The sequence below is a fragment of the Aethalodelphis obliquidens genome, unplaced genomic scaffold (assembly GCF_003676395.1).
Source record: "Aethalodelphis obliquidens isolate GAN/ISIS:26980383/991018 unplaced genomic scaffold, ASM367639v1 scaffold91, whole genome shotgun sequence".
NCBI lineage: Eukaryota > Metazoa > Chordata > Mammalia > Artiodactyla > Delphinidae > Aethalodelphis > Aethalodelphis obliquidens.
In genome coordinates, this window is record NW_020838035.1 from 5488570 (window position 1) to 5516129 (window position 27560).

Genomic DNA, 27560 nt, shown 5'->3' on the forward strand with positions numbered 1-27560 from the left:
CAGAGAAATGTATGCAGCATCGAAAGTCTTTGGCCACTGGATGTCATGGTTTTCCCCTGTAATCATTAACCCTTCACTGATATTTGAGGGGTTCCTGTATTTCCGGTGCAGGGGTTAGCAGTGTAAATGGCATGTTTCATTACACTATGCCACAGTCCTTTTTCAGTTTACTATGCTTTGTTTAAAGCGCATTGTCAGTATTATTTTCTACCTAAAACTGGCTGATGAGGATTAAATCTCCAAATATATATTTTTAACGTCGAAATATTTAAACGTCCAAGAATTACATAGTTGTGTTGATTATACTTAGGTTTTACTGAATCAAACTCAAACCTGAAGACTTCGTGCAGTGCATTTATGCACGTGCTAGGGTACGTTTTTAAAGAACTGTTTGCTCTACAGAATTTCCATAGTACAAAGAGGTACAGATTTTTAGACGTAATGATCGTATTTGAGCATCTACTTGCTGTTATCGGGACCTGGTGAATACATGTGTGATGGCAGGTGTATTATGAAAGCGTACCATTAATGAGAACCAGAGAGCCATATATCTTCCTTGTGGATGTGGTCCAGCCTACAAAGTCTGATGGAGGTGAGTGGTTGTGACAGTTAAAAACAGTTGTGCTTCTTCTGTCACAGAAATGCTGCTGAGTTTGCTTAAAAAGCACTGCAGGGGCTTCCGTGGGGGCGCAGTGGTTGACAGTCCACCTGCCAGTGCACGGGACACGGGTTCCTGGTCCGCGAAGGTCCCACATGCCGCGGAGCCACTAAGCCCATGTGCCACAACTACTGAGCCTGCGCTCTAGAGCCCGCGAGCCACAACTACTGAGCCCACCTGCCACAACTTACAAAGCCTGTACACCTAGAGCCCGTGCTCCGCCACAAGAGAAGCCACTGCAATGAGAAGCCCGTGCTTTCCGCGAGTAGAGAAAGCCCGCGCACAGTAACGAAGACCCAACGCAGCCAAAAATAAATAAATTTATATAAAAAAATTATTGAGAAAGGTACAACAGTAGGAGTTAGCAAAATGTGTGGGTTCATGGAAAGTCTGCTTTTGTTTGAGAAGGATTTTTCTAGTTAAATTGGAAAAACACAGCCAATGCCCAATTCTTTAATATCCATGTTCAATATTGTTTGTGGAGATGGTGACAGGAGGAATCAAAAAATCAATGACAAAATGGAGAAGTGCTATTTTTTTTTTTTTTGGCTGTACGCGGGCCTCTTACTGCTGTGGCCTCTCCCGTTGCGGCGCACAGGGTCCGGACGCGCAGGCTCAGCGGCCATGGCTCACGGGCCCAGCCGCTCCGCGGCACGTGGGATCTTCCTGGACCGGGGCACAAACCCGCGTCCCCTGCATCGGCAGGCGGACTCTCAACCACTGTGCCACCAGGGAAGCCCGAGGTGCTATTCTTGGTTACAACTGTCAATAGGAAAATTTTTTGAAATGAGATCAAGACCAAGAAAAATTTAAAACCACTCATTTAACAGGCATTTTTAGGACACTTACTCTTTGAATGAAGCTGAAGGTCTGCTTCACCAAAACCCCAGCTTTCAGGGAACTGTCAAACTAGTGGAGAGTCAGATACTAAAATACTCACAAAGATATGTCATTAAAATGGGACATGTCGTGTTGGTAGCCCTGTTTTTGGTCTTGGGGTGCAGAGAAGTTTTCCCTGATGAATTCATGCTGGCTCTTCAGGCCGGTGGGAGCAGAGCTTGGGACAAGCGTGGTGCGTGTAGTTCGGGGGCACGCCTTGAGGGCAAAGCGCCCGGATGGTTGAGGGACTGAGAGACTGTCGCTTGCAGGGAGTATTTATAGGATGGGAGGAGGCTGGCCACTACAGGTGGAGGCCTAGCGTGCGATAATCTGGAGAGAGGAGGGAGGAGGGAGTGTCTCGTAGGGCTGTTTAAGAAGCTCTGAGCGTCTTAGACATCCCTGCAGAAGGAGAGACAGAAGGGAACGGAAGGGCAGTGAGAAGGCCGTGACAGTAACGTGCGTTGGAGACGAGGACAGCTCGGAGGAGGGTGGTGGTGGCGTTTGGAGCACATCAGATGCAGTTGAGAGAAGGTTTGCAGATGAAGTTGACAAGACAGGCATCGTTCGTAACTGGATGGTGGGAGGAGGTGGGCGAGGTGGGGGGTGGGTCCTCAGGGACACATCTCAGGTTGTGGTTGGATTAACGGGGTGCATGGGAAGTGGATGCTTGAAGGATCCAAGCCTCAAGAAACAGGTGATGAATTCCGTCTGGGGTTGGTGAACTTGAGGCGTCTTCGCAACGTTAGTGGAGATAGGTAGTGACAGACGTTTGGTTACTGGTCTGAATTTCTGAAGAGAAACATGAGGTAGGAATGGAATAATGATTAATTTTATATGTCAGCTTTGCTGGGCGGTGGTGTCTGGGTGTGTGGTCAAACATTATTCTCCATGTTTCTGTGAGTGTGTTTTTGAAGGAGATTTACGTCTAAATTGGATGACATTGAGTAAAGCAGATTGCTCTCCATAATGTGGGTGGGCCTCATCCAGTCATCTAGAGGCCTGAGTAGGACAGGACTGACCTCTCCTGAGCGGAAGAAAATTCTGCCAGCACATGGCCTTGAGACTGGAACTACAGTATCTGCTCTTCCTGGGTCTCCAGCCTGGTGGATTTGGAACTTGCCATTCTTCCCTGATAGCATGAGCCAGTTCCTTAGAATACGTCTCTTTCTAGATGTTTACGTTTCCTATTGGTTCTGTTTCTCTGGAGAGCCCTGACTAATACGATGGTTATCATGATGTCAGCGGTGTTGCCTAGGTGGGAAGTACAGAGTGAGGAGACAGCAAGTCAATGAAGGACTGTTGAGAAACTCCCCCACGTCGAGCCTCACGTAGCAGCCGCGTAGCGTGTGCTTCCTCGGCACGCCGCGAGGTGCCCCTTCCTTGCCGAAAATAAATGACTCCTCTGGGCACATTTCTTCTTGGAGATGGGCTGGAACCAGATTCTGTGTGAGGCTGCGTTGTAGTTTTTTGTATGCCACTGTTCTGACAACAGTGGATTGGTGCAGGGGTCCAGTGTGAGCCAAGGGGACAGTTGGATGTTCTTTCTGGAAGGCTCCAAAGTGGAGGCGAAAGAAGGCTCGCTTTTGTTCCGGTGTATAGATTCGGAGGTATGAGGCGTGGGGACTTGCAGCGGAGGGACACCCGGGTGACCGCATTTGCAGCTAGACCCACTCATCAGAAAGAGTAAACCTGTGTTTGGAGAGAAGCAGGCGTTCATGCGCTCATGCCGTGGAGAGAGTGCAAGCGCGGGGAGGCGGCCCAGCCTGGCCCCCGGGGGAGTCCTGTGCCACGTCTGCTGCGTCAGCCCCCTCCCCCCTTCCTGTGCGTCTCCCCACACACATGACCTCCTGTCGCCTCCGTTAGTTACGGCGTGGCTTCTGTCGTGGGACACCAAGAGAGAGCTGGCTGGCAGGGATGGGTGAGGGCAGCCAAGGCCACTGAGTAAAAGGAGGAAGAACCTTTGAGTTTGGAGGAAGGAGGAAGAGTGGGAAGGCCCCACCGAGTTTTGCAGGCCGGAGTCTGTGGGAACCTCTGCAGAGCCGTTTCTGCAGTGACCGGGTGGAAGACACGTGGCAGCAGCCCGAGGGGTGAGCTGCACGTGGGGAAGTGGGAACAGGCACTGCGGGGACCACAGCTGGACTCGACAAGCTGGGAGCTGGGGAGGGAAGTCAGAATACAGAGAAATTCCCCCTTTTATTCTCCCCTCCGCTCCCTTCTCCGTTTTCCCTTTCTTCCTCCCCTTCCTTCCTGCCCCTCTACCCTCCTCACTGCCTGCTGTCCTGCCTGCCTTTCTTTCTTTTTTTTTTTTTTTTTTGTGTTACGCGGGCCTCTCACTGCTGTGGCCTCTCCCGTTGCAGAGCACAGGCTCCGGACGCGCTGTGCGCCAGGGAAGCCCCTGCACCCAGGAAGCTCCTGCCTTTCTTTCTTGATGAGAAACTTAAAGATATTTAAATATTTTCATGATTCTTCCGGTAGAAAAGGAAAGACTAAAGAGCAAAGGTGTAGTAAAGATTAACGTCGCTAATAAGGAGAGAGTCGAGTCCAGAGAACAGAGGAGGGCTGCCCTCAGGAGGACCCAGGGGGGATGACAAGGGACAGCGCAGGCTTGGGTGGCTGGTGGACCTGAAGTGGGAGAACACGAGTTCCCATTGGATGGATGAGGTTGTACCCTGATGGAAGCATTGTGTCCTCTACTGAGTATAAGGAGTGAGGCAGGAATGGCTTGGAGAGCCGTGAACCTTTAAACGAATAGCTGTGAACAGTGGGTATGGAGTGCAAGTAAAAAATGTGTTGGTTTTTCTGGATATTTTAAAGTCCCTAGTGGATTTCGTCTATCAGCAGTGCATTGTTATCCATCTGCCACTTGGGTGTGGTTTTCCTGGTATTCCTCACCTGTCTGGGTGAAAGGGAGCAGAGAGATTTGGGTGAGAATGTTTTGTCTGTTAAGTATGAGAAAATGCAGAGCCAAGGCAGGTTAGCTTATTGGCAGGGCAGTTATTAGCAAGGTGAACATTTACTGGGACATAAGTGGATATGCAAACAGGAAAAAGTAACAAGGGGCGATGGATCCCGTGCGAATTTGGACCAGGTGGTACTGAGCAGTACTTTTAGGGGAGTGGTCAGTCAAGCAATCCGCAGGTAGAAGACGGAGGCCCGAAGATGAGAGACTTCCGTTTGCTCCTTTGGAGAGGGAGCAGTCATGGAAAAATAATACGGACAAGTAGGTGACCACAGATGCAGTTCCAGCCTGGGCAGTTGTGGGAGACGCAAGGCAGAAACAGAGACGTGAAAATGAGTGTGGCGTCCGTTAAAAAAATAGAGTGCTGCGAAGCCCGAGCACGATTCTGCACGCTGTATGCACTTCGTACCCTGGCCCTGCTGGGCATACGAGTGCATGCACGACAGGCCATCAGCCACCGCAGAGGGCCTTTCTCTTACTGCTTCTCAGTTTTTACCTCAGGTTTGTTTTGGTGGGTGAGTGACCTGCAGTCTGATTAATTCGGACCTACCTACAGATGAACTGGGAAAGAAACGACATGACAGTGGAGCTCAGTTTTTGCATGCTAATTTTGCAGTGAGCTAATTCAGGGTTTGTTAGAGTAATTGATGACTTTATCCTTAGGGACTCGCAGGTTGAACTGGGCTGAAATGTGAACATGGTATCTGTTCCTCACCGTGGTGGCAGTGGAAGAGGCCCGGGTAATGTTGCGAGAGGGCTTGCAGGGCTTGGCTCTGGTGCGAGATTGGGCAGATCTTTGTTTGTTTTCCTAATACCTATTGAGGCAAAATGATAACAAAGGCAAAACCATTATATATTGTACAACCTGGCGGGGAGGGCAGACACCTAGAATCAGTGAAAGGTCTTCTGAATGATTTGAGCTCAGCAAGGACATTCCGTTGAATCCCATCTTGAAATCATTGTCTCATGGAGGAAAACACATACTCAAAACAGACTTTAAACCAATATGGAAATGCAGCAGGTGGTCAGTTACTGCAAGATGAGCCACTGACTGCCTGTGTGATTGTGGCACGCTTGTCTCTGTTACCTCTCAGCCGTCCTCACCTGCAGGGTAGGGGTGTCTGTCTAGGCCGACACTCGTCTTTGGAGACATTGCTCTCTGTTGATCAAGCGGTCTGGCTGTGAACTCCCGCCTTAAAGCGATTTGTCACATAAAATCCGGTTTCAAAGTACATTATTTTAAAATAAAATCTCGTGTGTATGTGCTAAAAGCTGTCGCCCCTGCCTAGGCTCTTGAAAGCACACATGTCAAGTATTTCCTCCTTCTGGCAGTCCGACCACGCCAACACGATGGGGCTGTGCCCGGAGGAGAGAGGCTGTGTCGTTCCACTGGGTCCTGGCAAATGCGTTTGGGGCTTCTACCTGAGAAATAAGCGAACCAGCCCATCTCTCTCGACTCGAATCCTATGTTTTATTGCTACGGATGAATCGGAAGTAAAGACCCCTGACTGCTGTGTCCTCTTAGGGTCTGACTCCACAGGGGTGATGGTCATATTTCGAACAGCAGAGCATGGTGGTGTCTGTGCTAAGCGTTTGTGTCTGTTACAGCAGGGCAGAGGCAGCGTAGGGCCAGAAATGATTCTAGTGACACGTTTGTGAGTTCCTTTACAGGAGTGTCTCAGCTTGAATTGAAATAAAAACTCAGGGCACAGTAGGAAGGATGCTTTTTGTCACGGGACCTGACAGTCCTGAGTCGGTGTGACTTCTCTCACACGCCACTTTGAGGATGAGAGGTGCAGAGCTGTTCAGATCACCTCTAGATCAAATGGGCTTTGTGTGCGTTTGATTGTGTCTCAGCAGTGGGGTCCGCTGGGTAATTTGTCGTTATGCATAACAACTTATAAAATTGTAAGCTTGGAGGTATCACTTTAATTGATCATCAGATATTTTAGAGCTAAATATACTGATTTTAAATATGTATAATGATCAGTTCCCCCAGCACACTAGGAAACCTGAACAGTTGCAGTAACCCCGGAGTTTTGAGGTGCTCTACAGAAGAGCCGTACTCAGGGCCAGTGTTCTGGCCCCGTGGAGTCGCGCTCTTGCCTTTCACAGATTTCCCAGAATTTTTCCCTGGAATGCTCTGGCTGCTCCAGAATGCATATCTGGGTGTACTTTTGGTCTTCCCCCAGGTGAGCTAAAATCTAACCTCTGGAACAGAGCTGAAAACGGCTCCCTCCATCTTCTCAACCGGGTGTAGCCTAGATGCATATCTCAGGAACGATGTAGTTATGCCTGAACAACCAAGACGGCCAGAGCTGCAAGGGGCCTTGCTGTGAGGCTGCATTGCATTCATGGAAGAGAGTGGGACGGCGGTCAGAGATGGGAGACAGTCAGGGAAGAGCATGGAGGGGGAGGCTCAAACACAGCAGGCAGCCTGAGCAGAAAACGTGGATGGAAATAGCAGGCTTTGCTGACGAGGGTAAGAGCGATGAAAAACAGGGACAGGGACACCTGAGTGAGAGCGAGAGAGAAAATCCGCCACGGAGAGACGTACAAATGACGGCAGCAGGAAAAGAACCAGGGGTGTGTGTGGGTGTGGGTGTGGAGAGAGAGAATGACACATAGAGACAAGTAGAGACATAGAGAAGGAAGGGGTTCTGTCGCCCTTATACCTAAATATTCTTGATTCAAACAAGCAGGATTTTTGTGGGAGATTTTCTAAAAAGTGGATAGTTCTACATGCCATCCCCCCCATTATATCAGTATAGAATGATACCCAATTATAAAATTATAGAAGTAGGTATCTCTTCTATCCTCCTGCCGTATTGTCCTGTGGAAATTGTAAGCGAGCAAAGTTAACATTTTTGATCAATGCAATGTAGCTTTCAGTGCTCATTGCTAACTCTGTGTAGATCGAAACAAGTCTCCGAAGTGTTATCCGGGTGTTTAAATCTACTTCTCAGTGCCCGGATGGACTGCCTAATGCATGTCAGGCGTAGAGAGCGGGGCTGGAGCACGGGACCCAGGGACATGCCGGAGTCCTCAGGGAATTTTACCCACAAGCGTGTCTATTCATCACTGCAATGCGAGGGAGACTAAGATGTATGTTCTCAAATGAGAGCATTTAATGACTCGGGGGTTCCCATCTGGGGAAAATTATAGCTGACTGCAGAGAAACAGGTAAATGGACTCTGTTGGGAGTAAAAACCTGAGGCAGATGGTTAAGGAAGCCAAGTTTCTGTGGGTCTTGTAGGGACAAGAATTCAAAGAGGACTGAGCAGTCTCACCAGCTGGAACACAGGGCGAATGTAGGGTGAGGGCGGAGGGCTGGTGGGTGTAGGGTGACGGCGGAGGGACAGGGGCTGGGCCGCACCTGGGAGGGCTATGAACACCAGGTTGGGGGGTTATTGGTGGGCAGGAGGGACCGCTGGTGGCTTAGAGCTGAAGAAGTGGGTTGCATGGCACTGCTAGAGAACTGGGGGATTGCACGCTCCTTCCAAAGACTGACGCTAACGTGAGAGGAGATAATCTAGGCTCACCCCACGGAACAGAGACACAAGCCCTGACGACGGTCCTCAGACACAGTATACCCTTGCAGCAGCACTGTCCGGTGGGATTTCCCGTGATGACCCGGAGGTTCCAGATCTGTGCCGTCCAGTAGGGTAACCACTACCCACATGTGGCTTTTGGCCCCTTGACATGTGCCCAAGGTGGCTGAGAAGCTTAATTTTTAATTTCATTTAATTTTAATTCACTTAAATATAAATGTAATAGTCATGTAGCTACTGGGTTCTGTATTAACATAACTATATTAGGTTATAGAGTGAAAAAGCTTATAAAGCATGTGAAATATTACAAGGTAGATTTTGATCCTCTGAGGTGAAGACGTTTCTCCTATATCCATGTCTGGTGCTCTGTCAAGTTCATTATCAGGAGATTTCTGCCTTACTGTGAAGCCTGACGTTGAGAACATTATCAAGGACACCCTGGAGGATGTTAATGGACCAGTGGTCTAGGCCCAATCTAATTTGGCAATTCACAGTTTCTGTTTTTCTGTCTGTTACAGTGACTTGACCAGTCTGAATTGGACGTTTTTGTGTCATGCTCATCAAACACCCTCACCTTCTAAAAGGCTTTGCGCGGTGGCAGCTCGCTTTTGAGAGTGGGTTTCTTCTGGTGCCGGAGGAAATGCACCTCCAGAAAGTCATTTCACGCTCGGGGATTTGTGCTGTTGTGATTAATTTACGTGCTGGGCAGAACAGTCAAGGTGAGGAGAGACACACGCACACGCGCACAGAGCAAGGCCTTGAGAGACCGCAGGCTGGAGCAAGGGTGACGGGTGGAGGTGGGGAGGTTAACGAAAAACCGAAGCAAACCAGGGGATTCCAGATGAGCAGTGAAGACCTTCACATGTTCCTGTGGAAATGGACCGACAGGCTATTAACAAACTCTGACGTGGGCCCTCCTCCCCTATAAACGTTAACACGGTGGCTCATGGATCAGAAGACACACGTTCAGCGGCCCCCCTCCCACTCAGCATCGGCCTTCAGGCGTCTTTATGGAGCCCAGGGTCTACAGAGAACAGAGTTGGACAAAATAATTGTGTCTAAATTAGAAGAAATAACCTCAGTGCTGTGTTAGAAGAAAGCAAAAATTCCTGGTCTCACCAGGGTTACCCAGAATAGTTCAGAACAAGCAAGGGCGATTCAAAGATGGTGTAACCAAACCAGCAGAGCACAAAAACCCAGCCCTCAGTTTGTGGAGGAGAATCCACAAGTGTCTAATTGCAGTCTGAGATATTTTGGTTAGGTTAGCATTTGAGGGCTTCCCTGGTGGTGCAGTGGTTAAGATCTGCCTGCTAACGCAGGGGACACGGGTTTGAGCCCTGGTCTGGGAAGATCCCACATGACGCGGAGCAGCTAAGCCCGTGTGCCACAACGACTGACCCTGCGCTCTAGACCCCGCGAGCCACAACTACTGAGTCAGTGTGCCACAACTACTGAAGCCCGTGCGCCTAGAGCCCGTACTCTGCAACAAGAGGAGCCACGGCAGTGAGAAGCCTGCGCGCCGCAATGAAGCGTAGCCCCCGCTCACCGCAACTAGAGAGAGCCCGCTTGTAGCAACAAAGACCCAACGCAGCCAAAAATAAAAATAAATACATTTATAAAAAAAAAAAGATTAGCCTTTGATAGGAAAACTAGTTATAATGTGTACTACATTTCCAAGTGAAAAGATAAAAAAATTAAGATCTCGTAGATGCCATAAAACTGAAAATTCCTATCAAAATGACTTTGATCTATCAATACAGAATTTTATGTCTCAGTAACGGGGAACACTTCAAAGAAAGCAAAGAAGAGCCCACTGCATTTCTAATCCCAGTTCAAGCTCCTTAGTGGCACAGATGGGACCTGAAACTCCGGTCTGTGGGGTGTCTACTTGGGAAATGTGTTTAAGCTCCTGAGAAGCCCGTGGAAGGGGTTCTACGTGAGTCCTCCGGCTTCAGCTGGTTGTACAGCAACTCCTTCCCCCAGACGCATATTAAGAATAAAAGGACCCCTCGTTCAATCACTTGGTAGTGTCCCCTCAACTCATGTTATGGTTCTCAGAAAAAGGCAGTTTTTCTTTGGAAGATGTTTTTGAATGTTGACTTCTGTTGATGAGACTCTGAGAGTGCAGTTCTCCTCGGCCCGCCTGGTAGGGAGAACGTGCAGAGGGGCAGGACTTGGTGCACGCAGGCAGGGAGGAGAAGGGCTGTTCCGTCCCATGGTCCTGCTGAAAGAGCAGAGACGCTTTCCTCCCAATACCCAAGGGAGTCTCCTCGTGTCTCATCAGCCTGAATGGATTGCGTGGCGTCGTGAGCCAAAGCCAAGCGCTTTCAGGCAGCGGACACGCTTCCTCGTTTGCTGTAGACTTTGTCACGCGCCTGGCGTACCCTGGAGCATCTGGCCGCTTGTCGCCCTTCCCGGTGGAGATCCTTGGCACCACCCGAGTCCTAATTAAATCAGACTTATGCCTGAGGCTGGGATGTGTTGACTCCCTCCGCACCCGCCCCGAGTCCAGAGAGATAAGAGTTGAACACGGAGGAAGAATTGGGCTGGGGAGACACAGCAGGCAAGTCCAGGATGGACAGGTAGAGGTGCTGCTCGAAGTGTTTTCCTCAGGGACACGTCTGCCTGATTCCTTTTTTCCCCTGGTCAGAATACTATCTTTTGTCTGCACCAACTATAATTGTGGTAATTATAATGTCTTTTGCAGCATAATTAGCTAAATGTCGTCTTAGAATGCAGAGACCTTGAAGCAGCATCATTGTGTCTATGAACTGTGTGTCACTAGCGCGCACAGAAATGGGAGTGAGGAGGAAGGAGTAGAAGGGCAGAGAGAGAAAGTGTTGCCGTCTTTGGGAATTTAGCTGATAAACATTCGCTAACGTTGGACTTAAAATATCAGATACTTGTTTAAGGACATTTCGGAAAGGATAATTTTAAATGCGTATGAGTTGCCGTCACGTAGGACTTTTTCAGTAATTTGAGTCATTTCTTACTGTGAAACATTTGAGGATTTCTACTTTATTAAAATGCGCTAATTGTTATACCACGCAAGTGCCTGGTGACCACAGTAACATAGAGTTAAGAAGTTTTGCTTGTTTAAGGAGCCTGCTGCCTATCTTTGCCTGAAATCTTAGAGAATTCTTTTTAGTTCATAAGGAAACATAATACCTCCACCATTCTTAACTCACATAGTTATTAACATGTGTATGAAAATAACCTAAATGTTTTCTTAAACTACACTGGATAACAACATAATTGTTCTACCTGGATACAGGATTATATCAGCACATGTTATGAACAGATCATTTTCTAGAAACACAAAAAAAGAGCAGGGATGAATTTCAGTGCCCCTACTCTAATCACTGGAGACCAAAATTGCTTTACTTCAGACTCTTGGAATCAAGTAAAAATGTCTACTCATGTGCTTAAAGGGTTATTTGTTCTAGATTTAATCTTACAGCTACTTAGGGGGAAGAAAAATGAACTTAAAGGTAAAATGTCACTAGATGTATTTTCAGATCTTTCCCAAAGCATGGTTACTCTTGCTTATGTTTAGTTATCTGGAGAATAAAGTTTTAATGCTTACCTCATGTTCCCTGAAAACTCCTTGTGTATTTTTATGAGATTAATAGCCCGGGAGGAGAGACGACCTGTGTCCTGAAGCTGGAGACTGAGGACTAGGCAGTGGGGTAGCTGAGGTTGAGGCTGACTATTGCTCCTTCAGGTATCAGTTTGTGATTTTATCAGTCACATAGTATCGCGGCGAACCTTTCACGTATCTACAGTACAATATGTGCGGTAGGCATGATTAAGGAGAGCCGTGAGTGTGAAAAACAGATACACAGAGTCAATAACTGCAGACACATGACCAGTGTCATCTAGAGCAGTGAATGTAGCTACGAGGCAAGGATGTGCGGGTCACTGAGAGATCCTCGCAAGCAGAGTCCAGGTGGTCAGCCATGAGTGTTCTGAAGGAGTTTCAAGGAGCCGTCTTCTCACCAACCTCTAAAACTCCATTTTGTAATTAACACACGCTCCATGTTATTTTTCCTGTTGAGTTGCATTGGGCACCTTCCTTTGCATATTTCTGTGCAGGGATGATTAAAATACTGACAGAACACATTTTATGGTCTTAAGGAGAATGCAAGTGGGAACTGAGACACAGTATTCACACTAGAAAAGAGGCGGCTGGATGGGCTGCTTGTAATATTGCCAGGTCAGCGGTGTCCTAAGTACTGTGTACTTCAGAGCAAGGAGGCGCTGCTTGGAGGGGTGTAATCGAGCCTTCACAGGTGCTAGAAAGGAGGTGAGAACTGAAAGAGCCAGTGCAGGCACAGGAATAAGGGAGTCAAGGTCCGGGGGTGGGGAGAATTTAATGGTATTTTTTCCAGCTGTATTGCAATATAATTGGCATATAACATTGTGTAAGTTTAAGGTGTAGAAAGCGTGGATATGATCCCACTGTAGGTTAGCTAACACTTCCATCGTGTGAGATAATTCCATTTCTGTTCTGTGGTGAGAACATTGGACTTCAGTTCTTCTCAGCAACTTTCAAGTGCATGGAGCAGAATTAACCATATTTCACAGTGCTGTGTATTACAGAACTAGGAGGTGAGAACATCTGTATCATTTCTTCCTGTGAGTGGTTCCCGTGATAACTGAACTAGGATTTTACCAAAGGGCGTTTTCTGCCCTGGTTCTCTAAGTAGATGGAAGTGTAAAGCAAGGGTTCCAGTGGTATTTTTAGTGGCCTTCTCTACTCTGGGAACAGTGGTCTCTCATGTACCCTTCTGCATCTTAATTCACCTTTGCACACTGCAGAAAGGAGCTCCGTGGCATCTTCCCGTGTAAGAATAGAAGTTTCCCGAATCCATGTTCTCTCCACGGCTTCCACACAACTCAGGAGCTGTGAGGGGGCGTCCTTAAGAAACAAAATTCCTTTAAAATATATTTGAAATAGATTTTCAGGTGAAGATGTCACTTAATCAAATGACCAATAACAGAAGAATGTTGGAACTTCAGAAATGTTGAGACTGGGTGGTTGACCATTTGACCCATAAGTAAAAAGGAGACTTTGGTTTAGGGACGTGCCTTCTGCAGTAGGCAGTGTATCTATCTGTTCTACAGATTAAAATGGCAAGATTGGGAAATAGGACTGGTTGCAGGCACTCGTGTTACCAACAATGAAATATGCCCTTTGTCTGCAGTGTGTGGTTAAATGATGTTGGTGTCATGTTCAGAATTAGGTTTCTTGGGCTCTGAGTTGTTTGTTGTCCTCAGGGTTAATCTTGTAACCATCTTTTATCAGGTATTCATCTCTCCCAGCAATTGAGATGCTGAGGCATAGCTTGAGGTCAGTCAGTTGAAGCAAACGCTCTAGCTCGTTTGATAAAATGGCTCCAGGAGAGCACACATCAGCCTCTGTCTGCGCACAACTCCCCGTCTCCCCCTGCCACGGAAAAAAATCATTTCACGGCACTCTGTTTATACAGGTATTTCCAAAACCTGAACTTAGTTTGACCTAGGCACTTACCAGATAATGGGGACCGTTATGTAACTGAGAACGTATTATAAAAACTTGCAGAAGACAGATGGGTCTTAACTTCTGCAAAGCCCAGTTGTTTCACTGCAGCAGTGTTTTCCCCATTATTTGCTGGAGTAAATAAATACTGAAGCCAAGAATAACTAACTTCTTTAACATTTGTAAAATGGCCAACTCCCCCAGCTAATCCGTCTTGAACACGAAGGGGTTAGGTTGAAAGCTCTAGGTCATGAGTTGTGCTGAAGTGATGGAAAGCTCAGGTTTGCCCTTAGGTAAAACTAAGATTAATAATAATTTTATAAAGTGTCTCATAGTGGTCGTACCTCCACCGTTTTTCCCGTCGAGACCACGTATTTGTGAACAGAGGCCTGGTTGCCTCTTTATCTCTGGTAGACTGGCGAGTTCATTGTGGTCATGGGGGCGTGAGAGGCTGAGACCCTCCTGGGAATGCCTGGGGGGTGGTGAGTCACCTTGGAAGCACAGCAGTTCTGCACAGGGTCACGGGGTGTCTGAGAGACCACACTGAAACCCACTATACTTACCTGCGGAAACCGACACTGTTCCTACTGGGGTCAGGCCTCCAGTCCATGGGAGCTTGTAGCTTCGGGGACCCACGCTGTGCTTTTCGGAAAGCCTTGGAGTTTATTTACCTTGCCTTTGGGGTTATTGGTTAGGCAAGTCCAGTGGTCTGCCAGGCAGGGTATGTTCGTTTCAAGATGAAGACCAGGTCCTCCCAAGAAGGAGAATGCATGTGCCTTTAAACATTTTTTTAAATTCACCACCCAGGTTTCACTTTATTTGCTTCACTTGTTTATAACATTATGTAAGTTTCATGTGTACAGCATTATATTTCTCCTCTGTGTACTGTACACTGCCGTGTGCTCACCACCAAATTGTGTTTCCATGTGTCACCGTACAGTTGATCCCCTCTATCCATTTCACCTTCTCCCCTCCCCTTGCCTTCTTGTAACCACTACTCTGTTCTCTGTATGTAAAGGTTTTTTTTGGTTTGGTTTGTTGATACATTTTTTTTTATATTCCACATGTGAGTGAAATCACACGGTATTTGTCTTTCTCTATTGGCCCTATCTCACTTAGCATAACAACCTAAAGGTCCAGCCATGATGTCACAAGTGCCCAAATCCCATCTTTTTTATGGCTGAGTACTACTCCATCGTGTGTGTGTGTGTGTGTGTGTGTACACACACACACCACATCTTCTTTATCCATTCATCCCTGAATGGGCACTTAGATTGTCTCCATACATTGGCTATCAATTACACGTGTATTTTTTTTTTTTTTACAGAAAGATGTAAAGATGGACACTCCTAGGAAAACTGAAGTGTAAGTAATGCTGTCTTCCTTTTAAGTGAACAGTGGTTTTGCTTTTTTGTTTTTTTCCACATTAAACTGGTCAGTCTTTGACATACCATGTACCCGTGTGTGTGTGTGTGTGTGTGTGTGTAAATAAATATGTCTCTGTGTGTGTGTGTATACTTAGTATCCTGATAAATTTCCTAAATTACACTCGGAAGTTTTCTATGAAAACATGAAATGATACTTGCAACAGTACATGAACGTTTTCCCTCGTTCCTCTGAATCATCTGTGTCTAGTAGAATTTATACGTCAGCCAAAATTTGAAGCGCCTCTGTGATTGTAAAAGTTCTAGTAGCCACGTTAAAAAGGTAAAAAGAAACTAGTGAGATTAATGTAACAGTATATTTTGTGTAATACGGTATATCCCAGGTATCAGCTCTACACGCATTGTAAAACGTTGAATGAGATGTTTTATAGCCCATCTCTTTTCCTGTTTAGCCTTTGAGGTGAGTGTGTATTTTGCACTTCCGTCACGTCCCAGTTTGGAAGTGCCACGTTTCCAGTGTACACTGGCCACGTGTGGAAACGAGCGGTGCGCTGGGCAGCCTGACTCTGATGCTGCTGGTGTGGTGGGTTGACGTGCAGAGGCTGGCCTTTCTCGGGGCCTTCCTTAGTGGGATGGGTTCGCTGTACGAGGCCCTCTTTGGGTTTTATACCGCTGACTTCGTGCCGGTCTGGAGGTACGTACCGAAAGTAACCTTTGCTTCAAGATCTTCATCCAGGTTCCTTCAGTCACGTCAGGCATTTCTCAGAACTACCTCGGGAGTCAGAGTTTTGCAGAACAATCTTGAGGGGTACTGCTCAGGTACTACATAGAATGTCCTTCGGTTTGGGTCGGTCCATACTGCAATGTAGAGGAAACTTTTCCTGTAAAAAGCCATAGAGTAAATATATTCAGTTTTGTGAACACTGTACGTACGGTCTCTGTTGCCATCATTCAGCTCTGCTGCTGTCCTGTGAAAGCAGCCACAGACACTGTGTGAATGAATGGGCAAGGATGTGTCCTAATAAAACTTTATCCACAAAAATAGGCAGTGGGCTGAGTTGATCCATGAGCTATTTGCCAAGCCCTGATGGAGAGGCAAGAATGCTAGACTGGAGCAAGTCTTTTTGGTTCTATATGGGGGGGAGGAGAAAACGACAGACTGAAAAAGAAACGGAAAGAGAGAACAAGTCAACTCAGGTTGCCTTCCATTTGTAAAGTCAGACCCTCGATTCTAACGGCATGTGACCCTAAATAACCTTGCTTTGCCACCTGTCTTCTACGTGATTGGTTTGGTTAAAGAATGAGTATAAATCGTGAGAGAGAGAGAGGAGAACCTTTCCAGATGCTCTCATTTACAGCCACCTGCTCCACTCTGACAGGCTGTCATTTCAGGGCTCCATTGTAGGTAAACAGAAGTGCATGTTGTAGAAGAGGGTGCCACGTGAAGTCAACCTGAGGGCAGGTGCCCGCTCAGTTTGTTACAAATGTCTGTCCCTTCCAGGGGGACCCTGTTCAGCAACTTATAAATGCTTTGCTGCCTCAGCACATTCATAGCTTTTTTTTTTTTTTTAACCAAAACTAGGATTCAAATATGTCTCTAGTTTTTCTCTTCTTACTCTTACTCTTAGTAATGATGTTATTATCATCATTACTAGCAGAGATATTACCGAGGCCTTACAAGAGTGAGTGTGTATTTAGATCAAATAGTGAGTTATGTAAACATATTTTTCTGTTATTTGTAACTCTACATAAGCTAACTTTTGAGTCCTCATTGTGCCAAATGACACACAGTTAGGCTGCAGCAAAAATATAGGTAAACTCGTTCAGTTCGGATCAATTAAATCCTGCCTGCTCTCTTTTCCTCTTGCCTGCAATGGCATCAGAAAACTAGGCTGTTCGTAGTCACTGCATTGGGAGGAGGCATCAGTTCTGGTCACTGGCTTGCCCCTGGGTGGCCTTCACACTGCATGGAGTTCCTGTCCTCTCTCCTTTTTTTTCTTTTTTAAAAAAAATTAATTTATTTTTGGCCGCATTGGGTCTTCGTTGCTGTGCGTGGGCTTTCTCTAGTTGTGGCGAGCGGGGGCTACTCTTTGTTGCGGTACGCGGGCTTCTCATTGCAGTGGCTTCTCTCGTTGCGGAGCACGGGTTCTAGGCGCGCGGGCTTCAGTAGTTGTGGCACGCGGGCTCTAGAGCGCAGGCTCAGTAGCTGTGGCTCGTGGCCTTAGTTGCTCTGTGGCATGTGATTTCTTCCCGGACCAGGGCTCGAACCCGTGTCCCCTGCGTTGGCAGGCGGATTCTTAAGCACTGCGCCACCAGGGAAGTCCCCCTATCCTCTCTTTTACGAGGAGAGAAAAGAAAAAGAAGGAAGGAGGGGGCGAGGAGGAGAAGAAGAATTGACTCCGCACTTGGCTTTTAGTTTTCCAAATCTTTTTGTCATACATCTGCATTATTGCTTTTTTTTTTTTTTTTTTAAACAAGACTGACATTTTTGGACTCTGGTTCCAGAGCAACGATCTCCCATTTGGACAATGGCAGCCCAGTACCTAATGGTCCCCACAGGAGAGGAGGAGAAGGGGTGGGGACGGTCGGGGGGAGAGGGAGGGCATCGTGGGCTCTAGGAGAAAGAGCACACTCCCGTTCTGTTTTTCATTAACCCTTGACCACATCCACTCCGGACAGCAACTCCAGGATAGGACGTCATAAGCATGGGAGACAGGCTCGTTGCTCCATGGAGCCAGGGAACCTCCAAAATGTGTGACGTCTGGAGCAGACCAATAAGTGGGCAGCCCTCCCAACTAATATTAGTTGAATGCATTTCATCCTTTATTTCGTGACAGTGCAGAAATCTAATTTGCTCTTTCCCACTATTTCATTACAGTTGTTAATCAAAGCGTGATAGTGCAGCACGCATCACGTCAAGCATGATGCGAGTGTGTAGGGAAAAAATGAGGACGCCTTACACCTGACCCCGCCCAGCTCCTCCCCTTGTCTTTTCTCCATGAAGACACAGAGGTCCTTGTCCCTTCACACTCCCAACAGCTCTCTGCCCTGTCTGATCTGTTCTTCCTGGAAATGATCACTCCCTGATGGACATTTTGCTTTGTTATTTGTCCCTTCACGTTAAAATCTGTCCTCAGTGAGAATAAATTGATCTGTTTCGATCATTGCTATATCACCAGGCTGGTGTATGGAGGGCTCAGTAAACATGTACTGGATGAATGAGTTGCACTGCATTTATGTAGTCAGTTTGCCTGGATTCGTTGTTTTCATATATAACTCATGCCACACAGCAGGTATCCAGTAAGTAGTTACTGTTCTGTGTGTGGAATGTAGTTGTAACTTTATGAGCTTGTATCAGGCGGAGAAGTTAGAGAATATTGCCGAGGAGACATCCCTGGTCTTCCATGGTGTTTAATATGTAGGTTATAGGGTATTAAACAGTGGATGCAGAACGGAAATGAGAATATGATTACGGTGTTTATCTGACTTTCTCATATGACAAGGTTCACATCAATGGGGCTCTTCAGAGTTGACTTTTACTGAGAGCTTGTGAGGGAATGCCCAGCATCAGCTACCACTGTGCTGAGCATCTAACATGTGTTAGAGAGTTCATTTGTCAAAATGACCCTGGAAGAAGGCAGGTGCTACTGTTAAGGCTAAATAACGGACTCAGAGAGGGTTATTGATGGAGAGAAATTGTGAGAGTGATCTGGCCCTGGTACCTATGTTCTTGAATCAAGTAATATTTCTTGAACCCAGAATAGAGTCTGGCTACAGATAACGTACATAAGATTCTAATAGTGGGCACACGTATGAATTGGAGGCTGATGGCTTCCTGTTTTCCAGTTGAAGCAAAAGGTGGCATCTTTGGTTGAGAATAGGTTTGGGAGGGCTTTGAAGACAAACCATTTGAAAGGATTCCAGGAGTCTGAGACAGGGATACAGCACAGAGGACAAAACAGACTGGGTCAACTTTGAAAAGCCCAAGGGATGTGAACTCAGTCCCTTCAGGAAGTACGGCTGCCTGAGGAGCTGTAGAGAGATGCACAGGTAGCTGCGGGCTTAACTCAGCTAGAACCAGGAGTCCTCTTCCTAATTGTGGTAAAACCAATGATACAAAGTAAGTCCTCACGCTTGGAGAATGGTGACCCTGATTTTGTTTTCTGTTTGTTTGTTTTTGGCTCTCATTGGAAGACATGGCTGTTTTATCTTTGAATCATCGCAGAGCGCTTTGCAGCCAGTCTGTATGTTTCTCTCCCCAAGATGATGGCCTTATTTGGTTTGGTCTGGTTGGTGTCCTTGGCCTTGGCTAATGTCTGTGTTTCAAGCTCTTCTTCGTTTTCCACGCTTCCCCGATTACTCAGCTGCGCGGTGCATTGTCTCAGCTCCAGTCCCATTAATCAGGCTCTTGCCAACGTTTCACAGCTTGGGAAGAATTTTTACTCAAAACATTGAAAACCAGCATTTCACGGAATTCAGCTGTGGTTAACAATGGGCGGCCTTGTTGGTGGGGACCACATTCAAAGTTAATGGGCTTGAAGGAGCCTCTTGGGGTCATCAGCAGCTGAGGGTGCAATTAGGATGCTCAGGGCCGGCTCACCAGCCCTAGAGACAGCTTCGCCAGCTCGGACACGTTCTCAGGGCCCGGGATGGGGAGAAGCAAGCACATGTCCATCCTACTATTGTGGCTCCCGATCAGATGCAGGGATTTGCAGTGGGAGGAAAATCGGGGATTGTGCCCCGCCGCTCGCTCACGCTGAGGTCACACTGGCCTGATTTTCCCCCCTGCCACGGAACAAAGCCCCCTAATAAATTTATTAAGTCCAAGTTATTTGCAATTCATGTGCTCTTTGCAAATCAGGAGTAGATGATGAGGACGATGCCCTCTTTACACAAAAGAATCTAAGCATGGGGAGAATTTAGGCAGCGAAGGAGGGCAGCGAGTCCTTCTAAATCATCTTACAAGCCCTTCAGGTGGGTTTTTATGCAAACCAGATGCAACGTTCCTTTTCTCTTCTGACTCTGGATAGCTAGGGTTTGGTGGGGGGGGGGGAGTTTCTGACTGTTAAATTCAGGATTATATTTTACATATCACGACATACCGTGCCGTTCATTTAAACCGTCTCAGCAAATTACTGAGGAAGGCATCACTTAAATTTCCTACCATCCTAAACATTTCATTTCCTGACCTCTACAGATGGAATTTTTAAAAAAGTAGTAGGCTTTGTTTCTCAGAGCACTCTTAGGTCTACAGAAAAATTGAACAGAAAGTCCAGCGTTCCTGCGTACTCTGCTTCCTCCCTCTGGTCACTCTATTATTAACATCTTGAGTTAATTTCATCCATTTTGTTAAAATTGATGAACCACGATTGATACATTATTGTTAGCTAAAGTCCCTAGCTTACATCAGGGTTCACTTTTTGTGCTGAGTGTGCTGTGGGTTTGGCCAAATACACCATATCCCGTGTCCACCATTACAGTGTCCCGTGTCCTCTGCACTCTACCTGTTCACCCCTCCCTCCCCTCTAGCCCCTGGCAACCACCGATCTTTTCACCATCTCTGTTTTCTTTCTTTTTTTTTTTTTTAGTTTTTAAATCTGTAAATTTTTTCCATCTGAATATTTTTCTTTAATCAACGTCCCTGAAATTGACCAACACCAGGAGATTGCAACAGTAGTTTCAGGTTCAGATCATATATTGGTCTGTCATATGTAACATGGTTTTTAAAAACACTCCACTTTCATCAAATGTTAATGGGCTTATTTTTTTCTTTAATAATAATGAAAATCATTAAGTATCCCTAGACAAAAGTGGCAAAAAATTATAGCGTGTACTGGAAAGAAAATATAAATGATGGGATTATTTGTGATTTTAATTTAAAGAAATAGGTCCTGAAGGACTTGCATAAAATATGACTTTAAAAATGTGTACGAACCGTTACATAAGTGTCATGTTTAGAAAAACACATAATGCATTAAAAATTTTTTTTTAATTGAAATATAGTTGATTTACAGTGTTGTGTTAGTTTCTTCTGTACAGCAGAGTGATTCAGTTATGCATATATATCCATTCTTTTTCATATTCGTTTCCATTATGGGTCATCCCAGGATATTGAATATAGTTCCCTGTGCTCTACAGTAGGGCCTTGTTCATCCATCCTATATATACTAGTTTGCATCTGCTAACCCCAAACTCCCAATCCATCCCTCCCCCACCCCCCTCCCCCTTGGCAGCCACAAGTCTGTTCTCTATGTCTGTGAGTCTGTTTCTGCTTTGTAGATAGGTTCATATGTGTCGTGTTTTAGATTCCACATATAAGCGATATCATATGGTATTTGTCTTTCTGATTTACTTCACTCAGTGTGATCATCTCCAGTTGCATCCATGTTGCTGCAAATGGCATTATTTCATTCTTTTTTATGGCTGAGTAGTAGTCCATGGTATACGTGTACCACATCTTCTTTATCCATTCATCTGTTGATGGACACTTACATTGTTTCCATGTCTTTACTATTGTGAATAGTGCTGCTATGAACATTGGGCTGCACGTATCTTTTTGAATTATGGTTCTGTCTGGATATATGCCCAGGAGTGGGATTGCTGGATCATATGGTAATTCTATGTTTAGTTTTTTAAGGAACCTCCATACTGTTTCCATAGCGGTTGCACCAATTTACATTCCCACCAACAGTGCAGGAGGGTTCCCTTTCCTCCACACCCTTTCCAGCATTTGTTATTTGTAAACTTTTTAACGACGGCCATTCTGACCCTGGTGTGAGGTGCTACTTCATTGTAGTTTTGATTTGTATTTCTCCAGTCCTTAGCGATGTTGAGCATCTTTTCATGTGCCAGTTGGCCATCTGTATATCTTCTTTGGAGAAATGCCCATTTAGGTCTTCTGCCCGTTGTTTGATTGGGCAGGCCTGCTCTGCACCAGTGTCCTGCAGAATGCCTCAGCCTCACATCCCCTGCCTGGGGGCCTGGGAGGCCACCAAGTTGTAGACATGACAGCTGGTAGATAAGCAGGACCACCGAGGATGAGTGGGCAAGAGATACATCTTTGCTGTGTGGAGTCACTGAAATGGGGGCGCTTCTTAGATACCGTGTCATAGTCTACCTTGTCCTCACGAATCATAATAATTGGTGTATCTGCAGCTTTTCCTTTGTATGTTTGGTTTTCTGGTACTCTCCTCCGAGTAAGTTGAGGATAGATTCTGGTTTACTCTTCCCAGGAGCTTATAAAGTAATTTTCTGCTTTGCGCTTAACTAATGTCTCAGCAATAAATTAGGGAATAACCCCAAAGCAAAAAGAATAGTGATTCAATTGTTGTGATATATATACCTCACAAAAAATGTGATATGTGTATATTACATATTATACATATTATATATTTATCACACATACACACAGGCATACCTGTATGTCTGTACCTCATAAATTAGGAAATTCATATGTATTTGGAATAAAGAGAGAACGACATTAGTGGATTGTTGGCTTATTAGTTTTTCCTTCTTCTCAGGTTTTCAATGATTTATTTCTAGCTTTTTATAACGTTGAATTTAACTGAGTTTTAGATCCAGTTGCTAAGTTTTTAAGGAAACAGTGTTGGCTGTAATAGATGTTTTACAAAAGTAATGAACAGCAAATTGAAAATATGTCGCCATGTGCATTGAAACTCAGTCTGCAGCCTTGATTGTAGCCTGGATGTGTAATAACAATGCATACGGGTTATTGAATCGCGGTCATGAGGCTCCCAGTGAAACAGGTTGTTCTACAGATAAAAACACGGAAATGTATCACAGGTGGTTTCATCTTTACAAGACATTTTATTTTTGCATGACATTGGTGATGGGATACTTTTTAGCATCCATAAAATCATCAACAGTTGTCTCCTCTGGGGACAGTAGCAAAACAGAGGGCTCTGGTGGAGAAAGGAAAGCTCAGCTCCACTAAAAAGACTGACATGGCCAACATCCCCTTGACTTTCATGCTACCACCATGGGAAGGCTGGTCTTACAGGGGAGCGACACCCACGGTGAGGCAGGGAAGGACCCTCACTCCACAAGGAGCGCAGTGAAACTAGCGAGATTTGGCCTGTCCACACTATGTATCTGGTTCAGAGACTAACTGAAGGTCAGATGAGAGAGAGAAAACACAGCCTTCCGTCAAGTGTCAACCAGGTAGAGATGATTAGACCATCTTACTGCCGTTGAGAAAATAGCGTACTTCTGTGGTCCTCTTAAGACAGCTAAAGAAATGTCCTAAATTTACACTGCTAAAAACTCACTTCACGCTCCCCATATCACTAACGAAACCAAAATCGGACAGGAAGGCACAGACATCTCACTGTACATAACACACCGTGTAAAATGACACAATTGAATCTTAACTGCCTTTTGACAGTAAGTGCAAATAGGGTCTCTATTCATACGGAAAGGCACTCATTACAGATTAAAACCAAGTGATAAATTGTCTACCAGAGACACACCTAAAACAAACTGATCGAAACATTTAGGAAAAGTGTCAGCAAGCATAAATAAACTATGACTGTGCTTAATCATCATGGGTAAAACCTTTAGAAATACAGGGAGTAGGGGAGGCTGAGACCTCCAGAGCTCATGTAAACAAAGTTTGGAAACTTGGTAGAAGACCCAGATAGAATAATTAGCAGAATTTAGCATGTGTGTCTGTATATTTAATACCCGTGAGCCGAGCTAGGCAGACCACGCCTTCCCCTCCAGGACCCACAAAACATTTCCAAATTTGGCTTTATATTTGGCCACAAGGACACCCCGCAATCACTCAATAAAGGGAGCAGTAGTAGACACCACATTCTATGACTAGGGAACAATAAAATTAGAACTTAATAACAAAAAAGTGTAATAAAATCCTAAGTGGGTGTGTTCTTTTAAAAATAGCACTCTTTAAGTAGTGAGTTATTTAAGAGGGCATTTAGAGATTAAGGACATTCAAACAAGGGAACATTTAAAATGTAATTGCAAGTTATTTAGCAAATAATGCTGCTGGGCAGAGTAAAAATCAAAACGAGCTGGGCATGGTTAGTGGTGGGCTGGTAACTTTAACAGTTGCTTTTCTGGGTGTATTTCAAGCACGAGTGGTGTTTGTGTATTCATTTATATTAATGAGTGAGAGAAAAATAACAGGGAAAGAATACATCAGAACTTTACTTGTGCATCCCCCAGCTGAGCAATTTGTTTGCTGAGTTCGGTGGTTAATAAACTTCAAATACTGGGAGATATGTCCTCCATTTTTTTGTGTTTGTTACTCACAGGATAATGGCTGAAGACTCAACACTCTTTTTGTGGTTAATCTGCACTATTATTATTTTCTCCAGCATTTTCTTTAGGAAATCAACAAAACAATAAAGTCCTGATTTGTAGCACTTGCCAGTTTCTGTGGTGGAAATGCCCCCACCATGGCCGATCTCAAGCTCCCACCATGGTCACTGGACACAGAAATGGGAGGAGATGGACAGTAGCCGCCAATATGTAGTGTTTCCACCATAGACGCCAGTAACCTCCAAAGCAGGGATAACAAGTAGGGAGATGATGAGAGAATTACAGCATTTGTTTATTTATTACTATGGTTTTAATAGAGTTTTGACTGAAAGTTTATGTAAGTTAATTTTTAATAACGACAGCGTTGAACAGCAGGCTCCCCGAATTCCTGAACATTTAATAAATCTGTGTGAGCTATCTGCAGACGTCACCGGCAGACAGTCCAGTCCAGAGTGTCCTTAGAAGGAGAAAATTCCAGTCCAAAGTGTCCTTAGAATTGTTTTAATTTCTAATTCGATAAAATACACGTTACAGTAATGTGACTAGATAGCCCTAAAAATAGGAGGAAGGAAAAATTAATAAAGTTAAAAACAAGAATAGTACTTAGAAAATGGGAAGACAGGGTAGAATTTATAAATGCTCTGCCAGTTTCTTTCAACACATGTGCAATGTACACAACTAAAATCTGGTGATACTCTCCTTGTTCCCATTGATCCCCGGTCCTCTTAAGAGAGAAGGTGCTGGACGTGGAGACCAGAATACATAAGGCCAGAACAGGAAGTAGGGGAGTGTTTGTAGGAGATTATGGGGTAGATTCATATGACTCTGTAGAGTTACCTGCTGTTCACCTGTTCTGGAACTGAAGTCGGTTTAAGTGCCAAGTATTTTGGCCTAATTCTTTTTTTTAATAAATTTATTTATTTATTTTTATTTTTGGCTGTGTTGGGTCTTCGTTGCTGTGCGCGGGCTTTTTCTAGTTGCAGCAAGCGGGGGCTACTCTTCGTTGCAGAGTGCGGGCTTCTCCTTGTGGTGGCTTCTCTTGCTGCAGAGCACAGGCTCTAGGTGTGCGGGCTTCAGTAGTTGTGGCACACGGGCTGAGTAGTTGTGGCACACGGGCTTAGTTGCTCCGCGTCTGAGTGGGATCCACATCGTGGTGGGATCTTCCTGGACCGGGGCTCGAACCCGTGTCCCCTGCATTAGGAGGTGGATTCTTAACCCCTGCACCACCAGGGAAGTCCCTTGGCCTCATTCTGAGAGCTTGGGGATGATCAAGTTCCCCTGTGGTCAGAGCCTTAGAGGTGGCTCAGCACAGCTTCACGTGGTCCATGCTGGGTGCCCCTCACCAAGAGTGTAAGTCCTGGATCCGGTTCCAAGGATGTGGAAAGTCTTGACTACGGCGCGGTAGGATCAGCTTATACCAATCTGGCTTGTTCAGCTCTCCAACCTGAGCTGACCAAACTAAGTATTTTAAGAAATCCAAACTCTTTGCCCGGACTTATTTACTTGGGTGCAGAGGAAAGGGGAGGAGCAGATGGACCCAGGGGGCACTGGGAAAGGGGAGGAGCAGATGGACCCAGGGGGCACTGGGAAAGGGGAGGAGCGGATGGACCCAGGGGGCACTGGGAAAGGGGAGGAGCGGATGGACCCAGGGGGCACTCTGTGGCTCGTGGTCACAGTGCTGGGCATCCTCGGGATCCAGGGCTCTGCGAGGGATGCGGGTGGTTGCCGTGGATACAAGTGACTTGGTCTCTCTTGGCTGGGCTGCAGCTGGGTACCTCCCACAGATCCATGTTCTGGGGAATTCCCAGGGCAGACTCAGGGTTCAAAGCACCCTCCACACAACAAACCAGCAGTGTCCACTGCAGCAGCCTTGGTTCTGCACAGAGCCCAGTGTTTGTTCATTTCTTTGTTTTCTTGAGTCTTGTCTCATTAGGTTGGGAGCTTCCTTCTCATTGTCTTATTCCAGGGCGAGATGACCGTATTCACTTGGATGATTGTTTCATGTTGGTTCCAATGAATTTCTCCGTGCAATTTATGATAAGCCAGGGATTAGTAGGTTGTCGATTTACATTTGCTGTCCTAGAGCTGGTCTTATAGTCTGGAAACAAACTTGAGAATTACTAGTAGAGTCTCATTTCCTAAGGCATGGTGCACATTGCAGAACCTGTAGATGAAATCCTGTGTACCCCAGTCTAAGTGAGGAAAAGGGAGAGGGAGGGAGAGAGAAATATAAAGGATAAGTAAGAATGTAAAATTGGAATATATACGGAAAACTGTAGAATATTTATGAGGTGAAATGTTAGGAAAGTGTAAACAGACTGTTGTCATGGTCCCAACTGAAAACAATTGTCAAAGCCTCCCTCCACTCTCTGCTCACACAGTGACAGATGGAGGTTATTCCGCAGGTAATTTTCCCCCATAATATAGAGAAAGTGAAATTTCTGTGCTATTGAACTTTAAAGGAACAAGTAATCCCTATGGTAGTAAAACTGACCAAGGCCATATAAAAAGAAGGAGTAGTTGTATTAAATATTATGAAGGTAGATTAACTCTGATATTAAAATCTGACAGTGATCACAAAGTAAAAAAGTTATATGCATAAAATGTGTCATCTCAGTTATATAAATATTAATGCAAACTCTGCAAGTGAACATATAAACCAGCAGTATATTAAGAAGTAATACCTCATGATGAAATAACATCTATTTTAGGAATACCAGAATGATTCAGTATTAGGAAATGTATTAATGTAATTCCTGACATTATTAAGTTAAATGAAAAAAATAACTTTGGTGCTTCAGTAAGTGCCAAAAAAATTTGATAAAATTCAACCACTATTTCAGACAAAAGTTCTAGGTAAAATAGACATGAAAGTAATAAAAATAACTTCAACCTAATGCCTAACTATGTCTTGATGATGAAAGAAACATTCCACTAGAGTCAATAAGAAAGAAGGGTGCCTGATGTCATTTTTATTATTAACATCAGTGTGGAAGTATTAGCCAATACAGTTGTTTAAAATTTTGGAAATCAAAATTAACATTTTTTAAAGATAGGAAAGCCCAAAGAATTCATTATGATAATGATAATGAACTATATGATAATGATAATGATAACAGAAAACACAAGCATGTTAAATAAGGTGGCCAGTTACAAAAGAAGCGTACGTATGTAAATATGACATGAAGAATAAAGAGAATGATAATGATGAAAATTTAAATGGTATCTACTGTTCATTTAGTGCTTACTTTGTCGCAGGACTTCTTCTGGGCATATTAGTGGCACTGCGTTTAAATATCTTTCACAA

The 27560-nt window shown here is 45.2% G+C and overlaps 1 long non-coding RNA gene across 3 annotated transcripts in view; it reads left to right on the plus strand.

Annotated features, from left to right (window-relative positions):
* Positions 1–27560, plus strand: part of LOC113614180 (uncharacterized) — a 296124-nt gene that overhangs the window by 190852 nt on the left and 77712 nt on the right. For 2 of the 3 annotated variants that reach the window (XR_003430497.1, XR_003430495.1), the window contains one exon: positions 14896–14933. This is a non-coding gene — a long non-coding RNA (uncharacterized LOC113614180). Of the gene's footprint in view, positions 1–8565; positions 8767–14895; positions 14934–27560 lie in introns of all 3 variants that reach the window. The other variant, XR_003430499.1, reaches the window with a different exon arrangement.